Genomic DNA, 16,415 nt, shown 5'->3' with positions numbered 1-16,415 from the left:
CACTGACCTTGGTGAGCTAAGCTAACAGCCTCTTTGCTTTTAGCTAACTCTGCTTTCTGCCAAGGGATCTGGGGGGAGACCCCTTGGGAAAGGTCCCCTTTGGGGGGTGGGGGGGAGGGAAGCAAAGGGAGCTTGGTTGTGTTTTTTCTGTTGATTGTACAGATTTGTAAATGTTGTGAGTTTTGTCTGTTTGTACACATTCATTGCATTTCATCATAGATTGTAGCTCTGCTTGTGAATACAGCTCTCATTTGCTTTCCAGACTGAGCTATGGTTGGTGTGGGGGGAATTGCAGCTCACACTGACACATCAGTGATGGCAGCAATGCAAAATCTTTAGGAACAGAGGTAAAGGGCCTTGAACCTACAGGAAGGTTGGAGAGGGACTGTCTGGTGATGGGACAATAGGGAATGGTTTGAAGGTGGGAGGAGAGTAGGGTTAGACTGGAGCTAAGGAAAAAGTTCTTCAATCTGAGGGTGATGAGACTCTGGAACAGGCTGCCCAGAGAGAGTGTGGATGGTGTTCAACACCAGGCTGAATGAGGCTCTGAGCAACCAAGCCCTTAAATGCCTTTTGTATGAGACTTTTGAGTCAGTGCTTGTGAAGCAGTCTGCCCAAATGCTACCTGCTGGTATTGGGAGCTGGATTTAAGAGAAAGCAGGTTAAGACAGGAAGAACTCACACTGGGAAGGCATAAAACTGAATAATAAGATGTGCTTTAGACCCTCAGTTCCTCCCAGGGGGGCCAAACAAACTCCAGAGTATGACAAATGCAATGAAATCCCAGCACTTTGAGAAATGGGAAAAGTCAGCCCAGCATCAGAAGAGAAATGTGTTGGAGTCCTCTCACCCTGTGGTCATCAGCCTGGAGAGCAGAGGTCTCAGCCCGGGCTTGCCTTTTGCCCTGCCTGGGAATTCATTGCAATCTCATCAATCCTGACAGGAGTGGCTTCATTTTTTTTATGGGTTTTAGTGGGATTTGGGGGGATTTTTCTTTCTTGGTTCACGAAAGTGCTCCTTTGTCTACCCGCCCTAGTTGTCCTCCCATCTCAAAGCTCTGTGTTTTCCAGCTGGGTGGTGGATCTGCTTCACAGGATTGTCTGTGCACTTGCTGTAAGTGAAAGGGCTTCAGGAGGTTGTGCTCCTGCTCTTCCCTCTCCAGGTCACCTCACATCCCCTTCTGGCAGCTCTGGTTCATGTTGTCATCCCCCTGCAGATCAGGGATGCAGGAGCAGTGCAGGATGGAGCCTGCTGCAGGGGTTGGGGGGTGGCTCCATGACATGGATGCTGTGTTGAGCAGGCACAGAGGATGGTGAAGGCTCATTTGTTGTGAGCTGCCTGTCTGTCAGGAGCAGGCTGGCAGCTGACATGGTGACAGACACTTACACTTGTTTTGCTGTTGCTCCTGTGCAATGCCTCTGAGAGGTCAAGGAGCAGCACTGACACTTTGGCATCGTTACTGCCTTGGGCTTTGTTGCTCTCAGCTCATCCTGTCTCCCTCTCCAGACATCCTGGTGTCCCTCAGCACTTCTGCAGTCTTTATCAAACTGCTTCTACAGCTGACCCCAATTACTTGCTTTTCAATCCTTCCCTCACCCTAAACCCTTCCTGTGCCTCCTGCCAGCAGCCTGTCTCTGCCTCACAGACCCAGCTCTTTTCTCTCTCCCACTTCTCTACAATTCATTATCCAGCTTCTCTTGGGCCAAGGAACAAGAGTTTTATTTAGGGCTAGAGCCAAACCCATTTCAAGTCTCTAAAAGTCTCCTCCTGACATCAGTGAGGCTGAGTCACGTCTGATGTAACTTCACAGGTTGGTGACAAATCTCCAGCCTGTGCTGTGCTTAGCAGAGTGAATGCTCTGAGCCAGAGAGAAGCTACCAGCAGGAAAAGAGAAGCAGGTTCCTTGGGAAAACAAAATGCAGCTCATTTCCCACCATGCTGCTGCTCCCAGCCAGGATTCCAGGGGGGTATAAGCTGACCTCTCTGCTTGCAAAGTTTTGGTGAGGTTTGGGGGGCTTTTTGCCCCCTTCTCTCTGTGCTTTCAAGCACACAGTGACTCGTGGAGAGCTGGCTGCCAAAGTCCAGGCTTTGGCTGAGAGTTAAACACCAAGAGTTAAAGCCCAGCCACTGAGGTACAGAAGGCTGTGCTTTATCAGAGCAGTGTCAGGCTTCCCCTGGCTGTGACTGCTATCAGTAATTAGCACACCCCACAGAGCCTGCTGCTCCCCAGTCCACATGCTGAATGCTGCTTTTGCCATCAAAGTACACCAGCTTGTAACTAATTACATCCCAGCTTTATCTGGACCAGTTCTTCCTTTTAAATACACTTCATAACTCCGCCTTTGAAGGGTCTAGGCATAAAAATAACCACTTCAAATAATCTCCCGAAGACACATGTCACATTAGGTACAGAGCTGAAGTAGGCACCTTGGGTTATCAGAGCAAAACAAGAGCCCTGGGCCTCCTGCTGGGGCAGGGAGGGAGGGAGAGCTGAGTTCTGCTGTGCTCTGTCTGTGCTGGAGAGGGAAGGCTGGAGAGCCAAAGGCCACGTTTGACAGGAGTCCTGTGCATGCACTGGCAGTAAAGATGTGAGGAAGGAAAGGTGGACTGTGCCAAAACAGAGCTGCAGCTCAGCAGTGACTGACCCAGGTGGAAAGACTGACAATGTAAGGGCTCAGATTCAGCATTAGCCCTGAGTCCTCCTCCATGACCTGGAGACCCTCCAGTCCTCCCCCTAGATCACTCTTGAACCTTGCCAGTTGGGCTGGATTCACAACTCTGTCTTCTGTCCTCCTCTCCCTGACCCTGTCAAAAAAGAAAAGACCAAAAGAAAACATTTTATTTTCCTGATTCTTGGAAGTTCCTGTGGGATGGGAAGCACCTTTGCAAGAAGAAAGAGCTGCTGAGGTTGGGAGTTGGTGGTGAGACCAGGAGGGATGAACTTGGTGTCTGTTGAGAAGAATTCTCCACTGGTTGGTTCTCCCCTGGGCACTGTTTCTGCTGCTCCCTGAAGCTGTGAACTCTGGATACCACAATGGTTGGAGCTGATGGTCTTGGAGGTCTTTTCTAACCCTATGATCATCTAATCAGGCACTAAAATACCCCACAAGGCAGGATTGATTTTGCTCAGAGCTGGCTGGTTTTGGTGTGTGTTTTTCATTATTGCTTAATTTCCTGTTGCATGGTGAGACCATAAACTCCAGTGGTGCTTGGGCCAGATGGGAGTGTGCCAATCTCCAGCACTTTCAGGGTCTCTAAGTTAGGGAAAAGGCAGAAAATCCCAATGCAATCCATGTAAGTACCTTGACAGGAGGGAGGAACAGAGCAGAAATGGAGGCTTGCAAAGCAAAACCAGGCAGGAGTTGCACCTCTGCAGTGAAAATGTCCTGGCTGGGAAGCACCAAGGAGGACATCAACTGGAAGAGGTAGCAGAAGAGGAAGAAATGGTGGCACATCAGGGAGATTCCTGGGGACAAGAGGCTGGGAGTTAGGAAGGGATTTGTTATGGAGGAGCTGTCTGCACTGGTGACCCACCTGGGTCCTTGGAACCTGTCTTACTGTGCCCTCAAAATCCAGATGGGGGATCACTGGGGGTCAGTGACAGCCTGTGGGTCTGATCTCTCTTTAGCAAGAGAGGCTCTGGGAGCCAAGAGGAATATTTACATCTCCAGCATCTCCCCCTTCCAACCACCCCTCTCAGGCTTCATGGGCAGTCCATAACAGGGATGATCTTCCAGTTCCTCCTGAGCCAAGCTGCTCCCCAATGTGCTCCCCCCCCACCTCGATAACCTTCTGCCTCACACATTTGTCTGCTCTCTTCCACAAGGAGCAGGCAGCAAAATGTGTCAGAGTTTTCAGCTTTAGACAGAGTTGACAATTTTCAGTTTGCAACTTGCCACCACAAAAAAAAAAAAAAAAAAAGAAAGAAAAAAGAAAGAAAAAAAAAAGAGGAGATTGTTTTGTCAACACTCACATATGGAGGCTCATTCAGCTATACTGGGATGCAATTAATTGTTTGAATCTGTTGTCTGTCAGAGCACTGCAAAGAGAAGTTTGGGCTGCTTTGTTTGTCTAATCCATAGTGTCTTTTGTTTCCTTCAGAATGGTGGATATCTCTTCTATTTCTCTGAGTTGTTCCCTTTTTCTTATCTTAGCTCTTTCTGACGCTTTCATTCCTGTAATCCAAATGATCTCTCGTGGCTGTGCCATTGGTGTCTCTTCCCTCATTGCTGCACCAGAGATTCATAGAATGGTTTGGGTTGGAAGGGAGCTTAAAGATCATCCAATTCCAACCCCCAGCTGTGGGCAGGGACACCTTCCACCAGCCCAGGTTGCTCAAGGCTTCATCCAGCTTGGCCTTGAACACCTCCAGGGAGGGGACATCTACAACCTCCTTGGCAACCTCTTCCTCCCCACCCTCACTGGAAAGAATTTCTTCCCCTAATCTCTAGTCTCAGCCTCCCCTCCTCAAGCTTCAATCCATTGCCCCTCACCCTGTCACTCCAAGCCCCTGTCAAAGTCCTTACCCAGCTTCCTTGTAGCCCCTTTCAGGTACTGGAAGGCAGCTCTGAGATCTCCCCAGAGCCTTCTCTTCTCCAGGCTGGACAGCCCCAACTCTCTCAGCCTGTCCCCACAGGGGAAGTGTTCCAGTCCTCTGATCATCTCTGATCATCCTCTGGACCCTCTCTAGCAGTCTGATCAAATCATCTCAGATGGAAGGGCATCAAGAAGTGCCCAGCAAGCAGCAGAGCTGGTGACTGAGCACTCAGCTGGGGCTGGGAGGCAAAGCAGGTCCCTGCTGTGGCTGGAGGTCTGGGTTCATCCTCACCCTTCTCAGCACTTAACAGAGATGATGCCCTGGGGGTAGCTGTGCTGGCTGTTGCCTGAGTCAGTGAATGAAGACCTCCTGGGTGTGATTCAGCTCCTAGTCACTGTCTGTCTGCCTCTCTGCTGACCACAGCCCTGCCAAGGGTGACTAAACCCTTCAACGAGATGCCTACAGGCAGGATCTGTGCCTTTAGGGAGAGGCTGCTTCCTGCTGGGGTGCACAGTCCCAGCTCTAAGGGTTTAGGAGAGAAAAGGAGTGAGGCAGACCTAGATAGAGCCATCTTGTGAGTTTCCATAGTGCTGGCAGAGCTCAGGAGGGCTGTCCTCCATCATCCATCCCACATGGTGGTAACCCCAGGTTGCTGTGTCCCAGCAGCACCTTGATCTTTCTCCCCAGCACTGGAGGAAAGCTGCAGAGCAGAGACTGGAGCACTTGCAGGCTCTTCCCAGACCTTCTCCCCTCTTGCCTGCACACCACGGGGGCAACCATTCCCACAGCACAGCTTGGAGCATCTGTAGGTGCTGGGCCCTCTGTGGTGTTTGCAAAGCCCTTCAGCAGCTGTGGAAGTGCCCAAGTGTCCCCATGGCTGCTGCTGCAAACACTGTGGTGTGCACAGGCAGCCTGCAAGTCAGGAGAGCTTTGGCTGTGCTCTGCAGGTGGCAGCTGCCATAAAGGAAACAGATGTTTGGTGACTATTTCTGAGGACCTCTAACAGTTTTGTTAGGTCTTGGGGAGCAGAGGGCTGAGGTCAGCAGTGAGCTGTTGTGGACAGCGCTGCAGGACTGTTTTTATCACCAGAAAAACGAAGGTTTGTTAGTGCAGGGGAGAGCTGGGGAAAATATTTCCTGAGGAGGGGAAGTATTTGTGAGTGTTGGCTTGCTATGAAAGCTGTGAGTGGACTTGGCTGAGTCTGCAGTTCCCTCTTATCAACTGCCCACGAAGCCTGAGAGCAACAAATATTGGGTTCCAGAAGTTTCTTAGACAGAGATCCACTTGCAGTTAGCACAGTGAAGATGGTTGGACCGTGTCCTGCTTTGGCTTGCTGGGGATTGTGTTTTGGAGGGGGTCAGGCTCAGCAGATCTGTAAGAGCCAACAGGAAAAGAAGAGCACTGGGGGACATCCACAGCCTCCACCAAGAGCTGGTGCCCTCCTTTGCTTTTGGGGCTAACCTAGGGACAGGTCACCCCTTAGTGACACCCAAGGTCCTGTACTGAAGTGGCACTTTAAAAACTGCAATGGAACATGAGGTGTGTTTCCCAAACCTTTGTCTGGCTTCAGAGGCAGGCTTCTCCACAGGATTCCCAAAAGTTTTCCTTCTAAAACCTTAATGTCAAGTCTTGGAAGTTCAACTAATCATCTTGCATACAGATTCTGCTTAGCTCAGGTTTTTATTTTCTCCTTTGATTCACTTTGCAATGTAGCCTTCTGTGCAGGATTTTAATTTTTATTTTTATTTCATTTTATTTTTAAGCAGCTGCTTTTATCCTTGAGACTTGAATGCCAGGCACCTTGGGGCAAACTGGGTGGCCACAGGCTGGGAATAGTCAGTGAGTGAGTTCAAAGGCAGGAGGAACATTTCATCTGTTCAAAGCCAGCTAGAGTCCCAACTGCTGGGAGTTTTCAGTGGTTCTCAGAGAGGCTAATAATATTTAATTAACAAAAGTAAAAAGAACTCCTTTGTAAACAGCATTTGAAGGGGTTTTGTTCAGGTTGCTGGGGAGGTAAATGGCTCTGCACCCTCCCTAGCAGTCACAGAACTCTTTTGATTGGAAAAGATCTTCCAGATCATCAAGTCCAACCATTCTCTAACCCTACCAAGTCTGGAGCAACAGTTCTGTGTCCTTCTTGTGATGAGGACACCAGAGCTGGATGCAGTGTGGTGTCATTGCTTCAGAGGTAAGCAGTGGGACTGCTCAGGGGGAAGCATCCTCATCTAATTCCATGTTCCCTCTGACCCCAACTCAGATGCTTGCAGGGAATGTGGGAGTTGGGGAGAGGGGGAGCAGCTCACTCGGTGCTGAGCGACTACCCCCCGGTGAGCAAACAGCATCTCTGCAGAGCTGCAGACAGCACTCAGCAGCTGCAGTCACAGCCAGGCTGATCTTCAAGATGAATGTTATTTAAATTGCTGTGTTTCAGCTGCTGTGGGAGCTGCACACCTCAGCTTAGCAGGCTAAATATACCTTATTAATTGCCTTGCTCTTTACACACACCAGAGCCTGGCGCATCGTTAAATACTCCGAGAACATTTTCTTACAGTATTCCAGTTCTTAATGGCTCCTCTGGTTGGGCTCAGGTTGGAGCTGGAGTATTGGAGTCAGTAAGGTTGGAAGAGGCCTCTAAGGTCATCAAGTCCAATCATCAACCCAATGCCACCATGGCCACTAGATCACATCCCAGAGAGCCATGCCTACAGGTTTTCTCATAGAATCATAGAATTGTTTCAGTTGGAAAAGTCCTCTGAGATCATTGAGCCCAACCATCAACCCAAGACCACCATGGCCACGAAACCATCTCCCAAAAGTGCCATGGTTTTGGAATAGCTCCAGGGACAGTGTCTCCACCACCTCCCTGGGCAGCCTTTTCCAGTGATGGAAGTGTTCCTAATATCCAACCTAAACTTCCCCTGGTGCAATTGCAATCCTTTTTCTCTGGTTCCAATCTAAACCCTTCCTAAACAGAGCACACCAGCAGTGTCCCAGTATCTGTAAGTACTTCATGTTTGTCCAAAGCAGCATTGTTAGACTGGAGGAGCAAACACCTCCTGCCAGTATTTAGCTCTGCTATTTTTCTGTGCTGCTGCATTATCTAAAGGCTACAGCTGAGACTGCTCTTTGCCATGTGCAAAGGGAGAGGCAGCTTCCCAAAGTGCAGTTTGCAATCTAAGTAGGCAATTAGGCAAGTGTCAGGGTAGAGCCCAAACACAGGTCAGAGACTGAGACCCTCTCGCTCCAGACAGTTCACAGCATGATTCACTCCAGAAAGCACAGGGGATAGACCCTGAGTCCAATTTCTGGCTTATTGCCTTTGCTGTAAGGTTGGAGTAGCTGTGCTGGAGCTGCTGCTTTCAGGCCAGCACATAATTGGCCCAAGAAGAGCATCTGAGTGGTGCTCACTCCACTCCAGAAGCCCACGCTGCGCTGGGTTCTGAATGGAGCATGTCTTGGAATACTTTCATGAGCTCTTCCTGGAGCTGCTTGCATCCACAGGAGAGGACTCAGAGGGGTTTTCAAAGAGGGGTTGGAAGCTGCTTAAGGTTAAAAAATGCCTACCTGCATCCACAGTGCTGCAGAGAAGTAAAAGCTCAGAGAGCTGTTTCTGATGGGAACAAAACCTATCCTTGACTCCACTCAGTATCACCAACTAGAAGCATTCAGGGGGAATGGGCTTGTTTGGTTTAGAGTGGGGAAAAAAAACCTTCAGCTCCAAATGGCATGGCTTTTATCGAGAGCCTCTTGCTTTTTTTACAGCCCTGTTTGTTTTGGCTGTAAAAGCTGGTGAAGCACCTTTCACAGCAGCGTTAGTTAACACCAGCTCCTGCCAAACCCTCTGCTCCCTTCCAGCGCCGCGGCACAGGGGAGAGAGATGAGCACACGTGGGGTTGTGAGGACTTGGACATAGCCCCTGGGTGGGCTTTGAGGGTCCCCCACAAGGCTGCCATCAACCTCGGGGCGATCATCTTGCACCCGCAGAGACTCAGCCCTTTGGTAGCCTTCTTTAAACGACCCATTCCTTCAGGCAGTTTCGAGTCTGCTTCCTTTCCTGGTTGCATTTGTAAAGGAAAACACAACAGCAATCACCAGGCAACACCTTCGTGTATTATTCATGCCCTGTAGTTGAGAGTGATTGAGGTGGGGGGGAAAGGAGGAGAAAAACCCTGCAAAATTCATTTCCAGCTTCAGCACCACGGAACCTCATGGGATTTGGGATATTGTGGCTTTGATTGGAGCTAATGTGCCCCTGCTGCTGAAGAGATGTCTTTGAGTGGTTGTACCTTGGGCTGCATCAAAAGCAGTGTGACCAGCAGGACCAGAGAGGTGATTCTGCCCCTCTGCACTGCTCTTGTGAGACCTCACCTGAAGCACTGCCTTCAGCTCTGGGGCCTTCAGCACATGAAGGAAGTGGAACTGTTGGAGTAGGTCCAGAGGAAGTCAGGAAGATGATCAGAGGGCTGGAGAACCTCTGCTGTGGCGACAGGCTGAGAGAGTTGGGGTTGTTCAGCCTGGAGAAGAGAAGGCTCCAGGGAGACCTTTGAGCAGCCTTCCAGTACCTGAAGGGGGCTACAGGAAAGCTGGGGAGGGAGTTTGTAATAGGGCTTGGAGTGATAGGATGAGAGGGAATGGATTGAAGCTGGAAGAAGGGAGATTTAGCCTGGAGATTAGGAAGAAATTCTTGGCAGTGAGGGTGGGGAGACACTGGAACAGGTTGCCCTGGAGCTGTTCAAGGCCAGGTTGGGTGAGCATCCTGGTCTAGTGGAAGGTGTCTCTGCCCATGGCAGGGTGTTGGAACTAGATTACCTTTTATATTTCCTTTAAGATCCCTTCCAACCCAAACCATTCTTTGAATCTCAGTACTGAATGCCTGTGAGTGTTGGGTGGACCAGAATCAAAGTTTCCCACTGCAGGCTTAGGATGGAGGCATCATGAGTCACTGGGGAAGCCCTGGGAGTGAGCTACAGCAATGATCTATGCTGTGAGCCACCTCTTCTGCTTCATGGTGTCAGTGTTGCTTTACACTTGTTCTGTCTTGTCTGGTGAGGCTCTAGATCGTGGGACAGAGCCTTTCCTACCCATCACCTCCAGCAGGTCCTGACACATTGGGGCTCTGATGTCAGCAGCTGCAGCAACACTTAGGTGCAAATACAAAGGAATTATTGTAACCTGCTCTGGCACAGACATCTTGTGAGCACCAGCACGGTTTCTCAATTCAAGGGCATGATTTAATTGTTGAATACTCTTTGGTGTGTTGCTACAATTTTCAAAGCAGACAAGTTTTGTGTTTCCCAGGTCCTTAGAGAGGGAAGGAGATGCCCATCCAAGGTATTTATGAGCTCCTCGATCTTTGGAACTGATATCTGATGTGTTTATCCTTGCACTGCCTAGTGGTTTATTAGGCATAGTTGGGTTTCCACTTTTCAGGCTTGTGGGGAGAGAAGAAAATGAATGCAGGCAGCTTAACAGCTTCTTCAGTGAGGAAGTTCAGGTGGAGCAGAACTCCTGCATTTTCTAGAGCTCTCCAGTTTCTGGATCATCCTTTTTCTGTGTGAAAATCACTGAAGCTTCAGTCCTGCCACTAAATCTTCAGCTGCAAGTCCCATGGCCACAAAGAGCAAAAATAATGTGACTGAGGCTTTCTTCTAGACAGCCTGTCCTCAACCAGAAAGGCCACCCCAAGCTTTCCATGCTGCTTTCACCTTTGCTAGCCTGTCTGCTCCATGGCTGTGCTGTGGAACACACCAGTTTCAGCCTGGCTCTCTGCAGCCAGAGAAGGTGGCCATGGGTGGATCAGTTTTCTGAACAGGGATCTTTAGTTTCCCTCTCTAGTAACAGGACAAAGGCAACGGTTTGAAACTAGAGCAGGGGGATTTTAGATTGGACATTAGGAAGAAGTTTTCTGAAGTGAGGGTGGGGAGACACTGGAACAGGTTGCCCAGGGAGGCTGTGGATGCTCCCTCCCTGGAGGTGTTCAAGTCCTTATTGGTGTCCCTCCCCATGGCAGGGGGGTTGGAACTGGCTGATCTTTAAGGTCCCTTCCAACCCAACCCATTCTATGAATCTATGACCCTGTAGCCATCAGCAGAATGCTGGTTTCTGCTGCTCTCTTTAAAGCATGGTTGTCACAGAGTGGACTCTGCCTGGCAGAGCCCAGGAAGCCAGAGAGTTAAGCAGAGGATGAGGAAGGCTGAGGTGATACAGTCTAATTAACTTCCATGCCAGACCTGCTTTGTTTTCTGTGCTCAGCTATGATTTCTTCTAGATTTAAATTAATTATGACTATCAGCACATCAGCAAAATGCTGCTTTTGAAATCAAACTTTTCACACTAAACAGCTTTTTGTATTCCTGCACAAAAAAAAAACACTGCCTGATCCAGGGGGAGACAATTCTCTCTCTCTTTCTCTCCTCTCCCACCTTCACTACTGCCTGATCTTTACATGTAGTTTAATTAAAACCACACAGAATTTCCCAAGCTTGGTCCTTCTCTGCTGCTAGCCTCTGTTTGATTTATATACAGCATTCTAGTGAAACTGCCTGGAAAAATTAAATAGACATGAATCAACTTGCCTGCAGGCTTTTGAAATCAAACATTTCACAGCTAACTCCCTGCAGACATCTCCTTTCAGCCTGATGCAGGATAAATGTTACTGTAAGCTACTAAGTACAAGGCTATGTTAAAATGCAGTCTTTAGGTTTGGGTTTGATAATTGCAGCTGTTTGCCAAATCATAGCTTAGGAGTCAGGGAGCACTTTGATTCATTACTTATGATTATAGGATTATTTGGGGGGGGGGGGTGGGGGGTGGGGGAGAGAAAAAAGAAAGCACACCAGAAGTACTTGGGGTTCTCAGACTTCAATTTGGTTTTGTCTTGGCTTTTGGAATGAATTAAAGCAGTGGCCAGTGTCAGATGTTTGTAGAGAGTGCAGCAAAACTGGGTTTGATGAAGCTGTTGTAGATGCTTTTCCTGTCTGTGTTTTATCTGGAGGTGTGTGCTTAGCTCTTGGATATTTGTTCTTAGCTGAGCTGCAGCTCCTCTCAGGAGCTTAGTACATCATAAACAAAGTTAACTCCTTATCAGAGTTTCAGCTATAGTCTCTTTTTTATCATTGTGACTGAAAAGAGACCAAAACAAAGGCACAGTGCAGCAGGAAACCTGCAGGACTCTTCTTCCATGCACTGCTGAGGCCACAACTCAACTGATGGATTCAGCTTTGGGCCCCTCACTACAAGAAGGACATTGAGGTGCTGGAGCAGGTCCAAAGAAGAGCAGCTGAGCTGGGGAAGGGTCTGGAGAGCAGATCTGGTAAGGAGCAGCTGAGCTGGGGAAGGGTCTGGAGAGCAGATCTGGTAAGGAGCAGCTGAGCTGGGGAAGGGTCTGGAGAGCAGATCTGGTAAGGAGCAGCTGAGCTGGGGAAGGGTCTGGAGAGCAGATCTGGTAAGGAGCAGCTGAGCTGGGGAAGGGTCTGGAGAACAGGTCTGGTAAGGAGCAGCTGAGCTGGGGAAGGGTCTGGAGAACAGGTCTGGTAAGGAGCAGCTGAGGGAACAGGGATTGTTTAGTGCAGAGAAAAGGAAGCTGAGGAGAGACCTCATTGCTCTCTACAACTCCCTGAAAGGATGTTAGAGTGAGTGGATGTTGGTCTCTTCTCCCTAATATCAGGTGATAGAACAAGGGGAAATGGCTTGAATTGTGCCAGGAGAGATTAGGAAAATTTTCTTTGCTGCAAGAGTGGTCAGGGACTGGAACAGGCTGCCCAGGGAAGTGGTGGAGTCCCCATCCCTGGAGGTGTTCAAGAAATGTGTGGCCATGGCACTTTGGGACATGGTTTAATGGGCATGGTGGTGTTAGGTTGATGGTTGGACTGGATGGTCTTAGAGGTTTCTCCCAACTGAAACAATTCTATGATTCTATATCACAGAATTGTACAGCATCCTATGGACTCATAGAATTGTACAGCATCCTATGGACTCATAGAATTGTTTTGCCGGAAAAAATCCTTTAGGATCATGCAGTCCAACCATCAACCCAACACCACCATGCCCACTAACCCAGAGAGCCATGTGCACAAATCCTGAACACCTCCAGGGATGGTGACTCCACCACCTCCCTGGGCAGCCTGTTCCAATGCCTGACCACTCTTGCAGTGAAGAAAGTTTTCCTAATATCCAGCCTAAACCTCCCCTGGTGCAACTTGAAGCCATTTCCTCTTCTTCTATCACTTGTCACTATTGTTACTAGCCACAGTGGAGCTTCTAAGATGCCTCTCATCCTGCCTGCCTCATGCTAGGCAGGACTTAATCACGAATTTGCAGCCTTATGGAAAACAAAAAGAGCCCTCTTTGGGATTTGGGCTCAGCTGTGTCCTTTCAATAATTTTATAATAAGTCTTGGGCTCTGATAACCTAATCACAAGGATTTGGGGAAAGAGGCAATGAATTTGTTTGTTTCCTCCCAGCCACAGGTGATATTAAAGCAAAGAAAGAGAAATTAATCCCCCTTCCTGATTTGTCTTATAAAAGATATGCAAATGGCATTAAGGGCTGATCAAAATGCCAGTGGTTGCTGAGCTGCTCAGAGTGAATGCTAAAGCAGGGCCCTCTGGAAAGCTGTGCTGTGGTGGCTCACTGGAAGGTGTCTTCTGCTGTTAGACAGCAACATGTTGTAGGTTGGAATTCTCTCCATGGTCAGCCATGGAATTATGTTGGAGAATGTGACTGAGAGATGCAGGATGTGGACTTGGTTAGGGCAGTTTGGGCAGACTGGGTGCTAAACACCATGGGTAAGAAGGGAGCTGAGTGCCTTCAGAGGAGTGCAGAATGATGCTTGAAGGAGCAGAGGATGCAATATCAGACCCGAAGATGTGGCCTTGCCTTGATAGATGCCATCTTGTGAGCTAAGCTGTGTGCACGGAAATATCTAAAGGGTGGAGGTCATGAGAATGGGGCTGGGGTCCTCTCAGTGACAGGACAAGAGGCAATGGGCACAAACTAGAACAGAGGAGGTTTCATTTGAACTTTAGGAGAAACTTTTTCGAGGATGCCAGAGCCCTGGAGGAAGCTGCCCAGAGAGGTTGTGAAGTCTCCTTCTCTGGACATGTTCCTGGACAATCTGATCTAGGTGAACCTGCTTTAGCAGGAGGGTTGGACTCGATCTCCAGAGGTCCCTTCTAACCCTCTGTGATTCTATGAATTACTCCTCTCTGCTGTCTGCTGTCATGAGTGGGAGGTGGGAGAATGCAGTGTTTGTCTCTGGGGTGTTTTGCAGACAGAATCATAGAATCATAGAATCAGTCAGGGTTGGAAGGGACCACAAGGATCATCTAGTTCCAACCCCCCTGCTGTGGGCTGGGACACCTCACACTACAGCAGGCTGGTCAGTGGTGAGGCAGCACTTAGTGAGGCCAAACTTTGAGCCCTGGTGGAAGGGTGGAAGGAAGGAAGGGTGGAAGGAAGGAAGGAAGAGTGGAAGGAAGGGAGGGTGGAAGGAAGGGTGGAAGGGTGAAAAGGAGGGAGGGAAAGAGGGAGGGAAGGGAGGGAGGGAGAGAGGGAAGGAGGGAGGGTGGAAGGAAGGGAGGAAGGATGAAAGGGAGGAAGGGAGGGAGGGAGGGAGGGAGGAAGGAAGGAACTGGACGTTGAAACAGGTTTTCATGGCTCCAAGACCTCCATCCTGTGTTGCAGACCTGCAAGTGCTGCCAAGAAGCTCCACAGTAGAGCTTCAGCTGCTTCTGAGCTCAGCTCATGCATGGTAACTACTTCTGTGAGAAACCCAAGGGTAGGCAAAATGCTGGAGGAGTAGGAAAGCCTGGAAGAGATTGGGGAATGGATTGAAGCTCAAGGAGGTCAGGTTTAGACTGGAGATTAGGAAGAAATTCTTGACAGTGAAGGTGGTAAGACACTGGAACAGGTTGCCCAGGGAGGTTGTGGATTTTCCCTTCCTGGAGGTGTTCAAGGCCAGGTTGGATGAAGCCTTTAGCAGCCTGGGCTGGTGGGAGGTGTTGGAGGGGGGCTGGAACTGGATGATCTTTAAGGTCCCTTCCAACCCAAACTATTCTATGGATCTATGACTCCATAAGCAGCTGTGTGAAGGAGGAGCACCCCAGTATCATGCTGGTGGATCTCAGGCTGGAGGAGCAGGTGCATGGTGTGGAGCTGGTGAGGTGGCTGAGGTGGGTGTCAGCCACCCTGACCTTCCTGACCTCCGGAAATCCTGCCACGTGGGAGAGAACCTGCCAGTGCCTCTTTGGAAGTGCTTTTCAATTCAATACATTTTAATCAGAAAATTAATCAGGAAACACCAGTTCAGCAAGATAATTGAACAATGAAGAGACATGATAATTACTGTTTAGTCTAATTAACTTTGTTAAGTCTTTATTGGGAACAGAGACTTCCTGAGTGAAACTTATTAAATGGCTCTCCCTGGAAAACAGAATCCCCATCAAAAAAGCCTTTGTTCCTCCTGCTGTTCCTTAGGAATTGGGTGCATGTCTTTCAGGCAGAGTCAGGGATGCCAGCAGGTGGGGTTTGGGAGAACTGAAAGTCACCTCTCAGTCTTCAATTCATTTACATCTCTTTAGTCCACTGCTCTCCTCCTGTCTTCTTCCCAGGTAGGCAGGATTTGATTGCCAGCAAAACCCACAGGGCCGTGCAGAGCTGCATCCCTGTGCATCCACAACAGCTTTGTTCCCAGTCTTCATCCTCAGGCACGTGGAAAATAGCCAAGGGTCCTCGTGCTCTCGTGGCCAAGAAGGCAAATAATCTCCTAGGGTGCATTAAGAATAATGTGGCTGAGGAAGGTTCTCTTCCCTCTCTACTCTGCTGAGGGGCCTGGAGCATCTCTGTGAGGAGGAAAGGCTGAGAGCCCTGAGGCTGATTAGCCTGGAGGAGAGCAGCCTGAGAGGGAATCTGATCAATGCTCAGCAAGAGCCTAAAAGATGGGAGGCAAGAGGATGGGGATGGGATCTTCTCAGTGGTGCCCAGTCATACAAAAGGGGCACAAACTGGAACTCAGGAAGTTTCACTTGAACTGAAGGAGAAAATTCTTTGCTGTCAGGCTGCTGGAGCCCTGGAGAAGGCTACCCAGAGAGGTTGTGGAGTCTCCTTGTCTGGAGAGATTCCAAAGCTGCCTGGACATGTTCTTACACAACCTGATCTAGGCATACCTGCTCTAGCAGAGGGGTTGGACTGGCTGATCTCCAGAGGTCTCTTCCAACCTCTGCCTTTCTGTGATTCCATGAAGTGGTCAGGGATTGCCATCAAGGAATGCTGAGGAGCAGCTCTTGGCTCTGATAAACAGGTACAAATCCACAAAGTCTTTGGGAAGGCTCTGACAGGATGGAGCTGGTGGAAAGCCTCCAGCAGTTCATACCAAGGGGGAAGGTGGTAGTCCTGTAGGTCAGGTTCATGGGGCCTGGGGGAGGGCAGATCTCAGATGGAGAGGTGTTGACTAATGGGACATTGCCTGAGCCCTGATGTTCCTACTGAACATTTCTGTAGGGCCAGAAAATTTAAGCTGGGTGAAAAAAAAAGAAAACACTTTCAGGAGCAAACTTTGGTTTTGTGTCTGCTTTGTGCTCCCTGGCTCTGACCTCTGTCCTCACAGGCTCTTGGAGGCCTCAGATAAAGATCTGTGCCCACTGAAGAATATTCATGGGTGTTAGCAGCAGCATGCAAAGGAGCAGGCAAGAGTCCCTCTGTCTGGTCCAGCCTCTCTCCTCTGCTTTTGCTTCGCTTTGCTTTCCTGGTAAGGGCGGAGCATTAAATATTTATCATTTCAGAATGGAGGATTAAAAATAAATATTGAAATGAACTTGATTGGCTTTTGATCTGCTGAGAGAGCCCTTTGGCTGGCCACAGTCCAGTCAGCAACTGACAC

This window comes from Indicator indicator, chromosome 33 (assembly GCF_027791375.1).
Source record: "Indicator indicator isolate 239-I01 chromosome 33, UM_Iind_1.1, whole genome shotgun sequence".
NCBI lineage: Eukaryota > Metazoa > Chordata > Aves > Piciformes > Indicatoridae > Indicator > Indicator indicator.
The sequence above is the reverse complement of the archived record's forward strand: the minus strand, read 5'-3'. Positions refer to the sequence as shown.